This window comes from Danio aesculapii, chromosome 17, assembly GCF_903798145.1.
Source record: "Danio aesculapii chromosome 17, fDanAes4.1, whole genome shotgun sequence".
NCBI classification, from domain to species: domain Eukaryota; kingdom Metazoa; phylum Chordata; class Actinopteri; order Cypriniformes; family Danionidae; genus Danio; species Danio aesculapii.
In genome coordinates, this window is record NC_079451.1 from 150,001 (window position 1) to 157,500 (window position 7,500).

Below are 7,500 nucleotides of genomic sequence, written 5' to 3' on the forward strand. Positions count from 1 at the left end.
GCAGCGTGGGCAGCAGTAGTTTGCCCATCTGTGTGGGGTATCTGGTCTTCATCTGACTCCTGAAGACGGGCTGTGAGATCAGGATCTTCAGCTGTTTCCTCAGCATCTGCTTCTCCCGCTGCTGCTCGCGCTCCTCATCCTCACCTTTAGAGGATCCTGAAACACGCACACACACGCACACACACACACACACACACACACACACACACACACACACACACACACACACACACACACACACACACACACACACACGCACACACACACACACGCACACACACACACACACACACAACAACACATCAGATCATCTGACAGTAATGCTCCAAAAGGGTTTAAAGGACACTGGTGCTGTTCTAACCTATAGCATCGCCCTGTGGTGCAACCGGGGCAGGTCATCCCCATATCACAGCGCACCTCTTCATCTTATAATAACATCTTCTTGCTCATCATAGAAGCTAAATTAACATAAGCTGAATCCTGGAATAAAAGAGTGGACCTCTGACCAATGATGTGTCTAGAGCTCCTCTACAGGACTTGTGTTGGTCCGTTTTGAACAGCGGTGTGGAGGGCCGCAGCTCTGCACAGTTTAGTTTACCCTGATTGAACACACCTGATCAGACTAATTGAGTAAGTGTGTTGGAGCAGGGCTGTGGCCCTCCAGGACGTTTGACACCCCTGATCTAGAAACAGCCATGTGAAAGGAAGTAAAAAAGTCAAGTAAACACTGTCATCAGCACAGCGAGCACACTAGCATCATTAATCTAGCCTCAGATAATACACCTGAGCTCACTGCAGGCTACACAGCGCCACCTACAGCATGCAGCTATATCTGCCATCTTAGCATTCTCTTTCCTCCTGGACTCGTGAAGGGACTCACTGGAGTAGTGTTCAGATAGTTCTAATAACTCTTGCATATCGACCCTCTCTAGACAGCAGAATCTCGTACCCATCAGCAGCTCGTCGTCCACATCGATGTCCATGGCTTCAGCCGCCTGCCGGACCCAGGAGTTGTGCTGCGTCTCCCGGCTGTGGAAGTACTCCATCTTCTCGATGCGGTGGGCCAGATCCACACGCTCCTGTGGACACACACACTGCTGTAACACGGCTGTATCCGATATCACCCCTGTACCCTTCATAGTGCACTATCTGAGGGAGCAGCTGATTACTGTTTACCGGAGAGCAGATTTCTCCAGCACATCTCTAATCATTAAGTGGACGACATTAGTGGCCTACTGTAGGGAGTAGTGAATGAGTGGGGATTAGTGATGATCAGTGAGTGATCACCTTGACCGCCGCCATGCACTTGCTCTCTACAGGGAAGACGGGCAGCTCCTCGCTCTTGTCCAGCGTGCGGCAGATGCGTCTGTAGTTCAGCAGGTCATCAGGGCTGATCAGCAGCAGACTCAGACCCTCTCTGGTGGCCCGCGCCGTCCGCCCGCTGCGGTGCACGTACGTCTCTGAGGTGCGGGGAACCTGAACACACACACACACACACACACACACACACACAGAGAGAGAGAAGGCTTAGTGCTCATTCTCACAGCAGCGGTTCATCTATTCCAGTGTGCCTCACTGTAAGCGTGTGCTTGACGGACATGGCTGACCCATACACTTGCCTCTTGCATCTTTTGAAGCGATGCGCACACGAGCGACATGTTAATTAGACACCATGTAGACTTCAATTTTCAATATGTGTGTGTGTGTGTGTGTGTGTGTGTGTGTGTGTGTGTGTGTCTGACCTGATAGTGAATGACATGCTGGACGTCGGGGATGTCGAGTCCTCGAGCGGCGACATCTGTGGTGAGGAGAACACACCTGCAGGAGGAGAGTACAATCAGCACACACACACACACACACTGCAGAGTTCACACACATGCACACACACTCTCTCTCTCGCCCCCTCACACACACACACACAGACCGTGTGTTCTCAGCGAAGCGCTCCAGGTTCTTGAGCCGCTGCTTCTGGTGCATGTTAGCGTGCAGCATGAGCGGTGTGCAGTCCAGCAGGTGCAGCAGGGCGTACAGCCGCTTGATGCAGGCGATGCTGTTGGCGAACACCATGCTGCGGCCCGGGAACTGCAGCAGGAAGTAGTAGAGGAACAGGTCCTTGTCCTCCTTGGTGCAGCTGATGCGCGTCTCCGTCAGCGTCTCCACCGTGGCCTGTTTGCGCGTCAGGTCGATGATCTTGGGCTTGTCTCGGACGCCCACCTTCTCCATCAGCAGCTGCAGTTTGCTGCGCTGCTCCCCCTGACGCTGCTTCTTCTTCTTCTGCTGCAGGCGCGAGGGCAGGCTGTGGCACCAGCGTCAGCGTGGCGGAGAACACAAACGTCTGCCTCCTGGAGCTGAACTGAGACGGTTGAGCAGCTCCAGCAGGCTCTCCAGCTCTGCAAAGTGGCCCTTCTCCACCATACCGGTCCGCCTCGTCCAGAACCAGACACCTGCGGACACGCGTCACAGACACAGTCAAAATCTTATCTTACATGGGTGAGCTTATAGTTGTGCATCAGTGAGTGTACCGCAGCTGCCGCAAGTCCAGCAGGTGGGTTATGTTTGGGTTAGGTTCTGGTTATGTTCGGGACATGTGGTTGTTACGTTTGGGTTATGTTCTAGTAATGTTCGGGTTTTGTTCCGATTATGATTGGGTTATGTTCAGATTATGTGATGGTTATGTTGGGTTATGTTTAGGTTATGTACTGTAGCTGCCGCAGGTGGGTTATGTTTTGTTTGGGTTATGTTCAGGGTATATTCTGGTTATGTACCAAAGTTGCTGCATATCCTGCAGGTGGGTTATGTTTAGGTTATGTTCAGGTTATGTTTGAGATATGTTCAGGTTATGTACTTCCGCTGATGGGTTATGTTACATTATGTTTGGCATATGTTCAGGATATGTACTGTGGTTGCAGCAGGTGAGTTAGGTATGTTACGCTATGTTTGGGGATGTTTTGTTCAGATTATATTCTAGTTACGTACTGCAGTTGCCACATGTTGTGCAGGTGGGTTATGTGCTGGTTATGTTTGGGTTATGTTCTGGTTATGTTTGGGTAATTATCGGGTTGTGTTCAGGTTATGCTTTGGTTATGCTCTGGTTATGTTCAGGTTGTATTCTTGTTGTATTGTGTACTGCAGTTTCCTACAGGTGGGTTAGGTTATGTTCTGGTTATGATCAGGTTATGTTTGGGTTATGTTCTGGTTACTGTTCAGGTTATATTGAGGTTATGTTCAGGTTATATTTTGGTTATGTACTGCAGTTGCCGCCATGTCCTACAGGTGGTTATGTTATATTTGGGCTATGATCGGGTTATGTTCAGGTCATGTTCTGGTTATGTACCGCAGCTGGCGCAGGTCCTGCAGGTGTGGGTGTTTCTCTCTGATCATCTCCCACAGGCGGCCTGGTGTGGCGATGATGATCTCGGGCCGGCGCATCAACACCCGATGCTGCTTTTGCGGCGCCATTCCCACCAACCACAATCGCAGTCTTTATACCTGAACAGAAGTTCAATCACCAAACAATCACTGACATACAGTGGTGGCAAAGACAGCCATTATCATTCTCTACTGTAGTGTTCACGGCTGAGGATGTGTGTCCACACTGCTCCTCCATAATCCCACCGACAGCTTTAGGATAACAGTGTACAGTCATCAGTCTGAGGGGATCCACTGACCTGTGAACTGAGCCACGGCGTCGATGTGGTGTTTGACCTGCACCGCCAGCTCTCTGTGGGAGTGAGGACGAGCCCCAGCAGCGGCCGACACACTCCTCTGGCTGGATCTGGGTCATTCTGGCCATTTGGGTCATCAAGAGGAGCACTGCAGCTTCAGCACCATCATCATCATCATTAACTCCATCATCTTCATCTTTAACTCCATCATCATCATATCATCATCATCATCATCATCTCCACCCTCCTCCTGCAGGTAGAGGCTCTGCACAGGTGTGTGTGTGTGCTCAGGTGTGCTGTGCTCCTCCGTCTGCTCTCTCCACTGCAGGATCATGTGGATCATGGGGATCCCGAAACACAGCGTCTTTCCACTGCCTGCGGAGAACAAGAGAACAGCAGAGGATGAAGAGTTCACATATTACTGGAGGAGGACAGTCAGAGCTACGAGAACACAGCAGGAGGAAGTCATACTAGAGGACACACACACACACACACACTCTCATACCGGTCTCGGCAGCCCCCAGTATGTCCAGTCGGTCTCTGATGGCGGGCGGCAGCACCAGCGCCTGTATGGCAGTGGGAGCAGAGAAACCCAGCACAGCGAGAGCTCTCAGCACCGGCTCAGGCACCAGCAGATCCCTCCAGGAGGACACGTCTGAGGGCCCCGAAGCCTCCAGAGACGCCCGGCTCCAGTGACGGCTCTTCTGAGGGAGCGCAGACTCAGCCTCACCACCGGCAGCAGCACTGCTCTCCTCCTCGTGCTGCTTCTTCTCCTCCTCCGGCTTCTTCTTCTTCTTCTTCTTCCTCTTCTTCTTCTTGGAGTCTGTGGTGTTTCTGTTGTCAGCTCAGGACTCTCCTCTGCTGAGATCTGCTCCTCCTCCAGCGTCTCCTCCTCCTCTTGTTTGTTTTTCTTCTTCTTCTTCTTCCTCTGGTTTTCCTCCGTCGTCTGCTACACCGTCCTCTAGGTCTGCAACTATTATAGATTATTTTGGTCTGATTATATGGTCTGCAGTATAATCACGGGTTCACGGTCATCACAGTCATTATACATTCACTAATTCAGGAACAGTATTAAATCAGGGTCTGCACATGGTAATAAGACGTGTGTTCCTCTAGCAGATCTGAAGATGGACACATTAGCGCTCACAGCTAGCTGTAAATGACGGTTCTTTAGTCCACTTCTTCTGGACTTCTCTCTTTAACACTGTGAAAGCCTGAAACTGAGCTAGTATTGCAGTGCACACTGATGATCAACACTAGAGATCACACATCATCCCTCTTCATAACAGGGAAACCAGCAGCAGTCAAGCATGCAGGATTATCTGCTGTCATGGCTTAGCAATCGATAAATGTGATTATAATGGAGGTCAATGGGGCAAACACAGCTCCAACATCCCCAAAGGAGAGTCGAGCAAGACACACAAGGGTTAAAACTGAAGTGAACTCCTACCGTCTTCATCTTCAGACCGACGCTCCTCATTGGTCTTCCTCTTCTTCTGACTCCCGCCTCTCCGTCTGCACGTGCTCAGTGACGGGCCTTCTCCGGCTCCACCAGGGAGTAATCGGTCAGCTCCTCGAAGCACCACCAGCCCGTCCAGCCCTTCATCCGAGAACAGGCTGGGGTCCACATTCACTGCTTCCACTGCCCTCTGACCAGCACACCCCTCCTGAGGAGATGAGCCGCGGACGGGGCGTCTTCACCTTCGCCTTCTTCACCTTCATCACGCTCGCACACACACACACACGCACACACACACACACACACACACACACACACACACACACACACAGAGCTGTAGTGGTGTTTGTACTGTATATTCCTCCCTAAACTCCAGTTCCACATCTCCACAATCCTCCATCCGCCTGATTTATGAGCATGTTTACCTGCAGGAGACTCATTTAAGGTGACATCGAGTCCCCCATGTTGAGCTGAAGTTTATATTCCACACATTCAGACTCAATAAAAGTATATTATATTTAACTTTATTGTCATTACACATGTACAAGGCAAGGAAATGCAGTAATATAGAAACCCAGAATGTAAACAGAGATTAATTATAAATGATGCACGTTATGAGCCCATGTGACAATCGTGACACGCTCCCTACAGTGTTTACCACACTACTCTGAAGTAAATATTGGAAAAATCTGACAGTGTCGATAGTATTATTGTTTCTCGATATGAACACAAACTGCACCAGATGACTTGAATATTAATATTGGCAAGAATGTCTACTTCTAGACTGATAAGGGATGATTCTGTAGAGCAGCTGCATCTGCATACAGTATAATAACCATCTACAAGCACTGATAAATACAATAAAGAAGGAATAAAAACTGTGTTTTATGTCCTCAGAGGAGGTCCAACAGTGTTCAGGAATACAGTAATTGAATAATCAAATGTAACACAACACTGCGTAGTCTTCGTTGTATAAATAATTCAACAAATTAATTGTTATTAAAGGCCACAGGCCTCAAAACCCCCTGCAGATGATGACCTATAGACCATGTTAATGTGCTGATGTCATGAACAGTTCCTGCTGGTTATCAAACTATTTCATAACAGTAACAAGGGGAAATTCAATCCCAACCTAATGTTAAATCAGCGATCATACATAATCAATATGTGGCTCTTTTAGGATTCTCAGCAGCAATAGAAATTAAAAATGTAAACCATTGTTTTTGTTTACATCCCTCAAAATGGTCTAGTCCAGACTTAACAGTGCAGATCCTGTAATGTGACTGATCACGTGGCCATATCGATGCTGAATCTATATATTGTGCAGGTCTGGTCTGAAATTGCCTGCCAGAATTACTATAAAACAACATTAGCACTGTTTCATTGACTGTCAATGTCGTACTCTGATTGTCATTGGCTGATTTATTTCCCCAAATAGAAATTTACTAAATAATAAATGTTCTGAAATTATGTTAAGGTGAAAGTCTGAACACAAAACCAACTTCAAATTCCCCATGAGTGTGTGTGTGTGTGTGTGTTCAGGTTCAAGTCCCCACAGTGTATAAAAACACGAACACACAGACACACGTTTGTTTTCCTATCTTAGTGGGGACATGAGACTTCCATTGTGTTTCTGTCAGATTAATGATAGTGTCTGTGGCCGAACCCCTGCCCTAACCCAAACCCAAACCCACAGGTACATCTGCGCTTCATTACTAACTCAAACGAACATGACACTTTTAATATGCGAGGACTCATTTGTCAGTCACTTTGGATAAAAGTCCCCACAACTATAGCTTAACAAGTACACACACCTGAAGCTAATACACCGTGTTAATAAGGCAATATAACGGTTAATAAAGAGGAAACCCCTGTAATACTGTACACCAACTTGCTCATGTGTTCATGATGTTACTGAGGCGCAGTGAAGGTCTGTCGATCTTCAACAGTCTGAAACACTCACACTACTCCTAAGCTTAAACACACTGCGACAAACCATGACAGGAAACACGACACACTCTGAATGAGCGCGAATCATATTCAATATGACTATTAAACAGTATATGATGGGTTATTAAAGTTAAATCTTACCAGCTCACTTGTCCGTCTTTCAGTTCACGCACATGTGCGGCACGAGGACGCGGCCGTGATGACGTCAGAGCGAGACCGCCAATCAGCTCGCGAAAAAACAACAACCAAATGATTAAGTTTGTGTTTTCCTTAATACCGTAGGGAGCGACTTCTGTATTCACAGTTTCTCAAAATAAGACGTTTATGATAAATTGAATGTGAATTATTTTGTTGTAACCAAGTTCGACTGTGATTGGTTCACCTTAAACAGCGATGAGGAAAGTAACGCTTGCATTCGCTCAGCGT

At 48.0% G+C, this 7,500-nt stretch overlaps 1 pseudogene; it reads right to left on the reverse strand.

The window, feature by feature from the left end:
• LOC130244373 (ATP-dependent RNA helicase DDX24-like) overlaps positions 1-5,387 on the reverse strand; it is a 5,728-nt pseudogene extending 341 nt beyond the window's left edge.
• Positions 5,388-7,500: the final 2,113 nt, after the last annotated feature.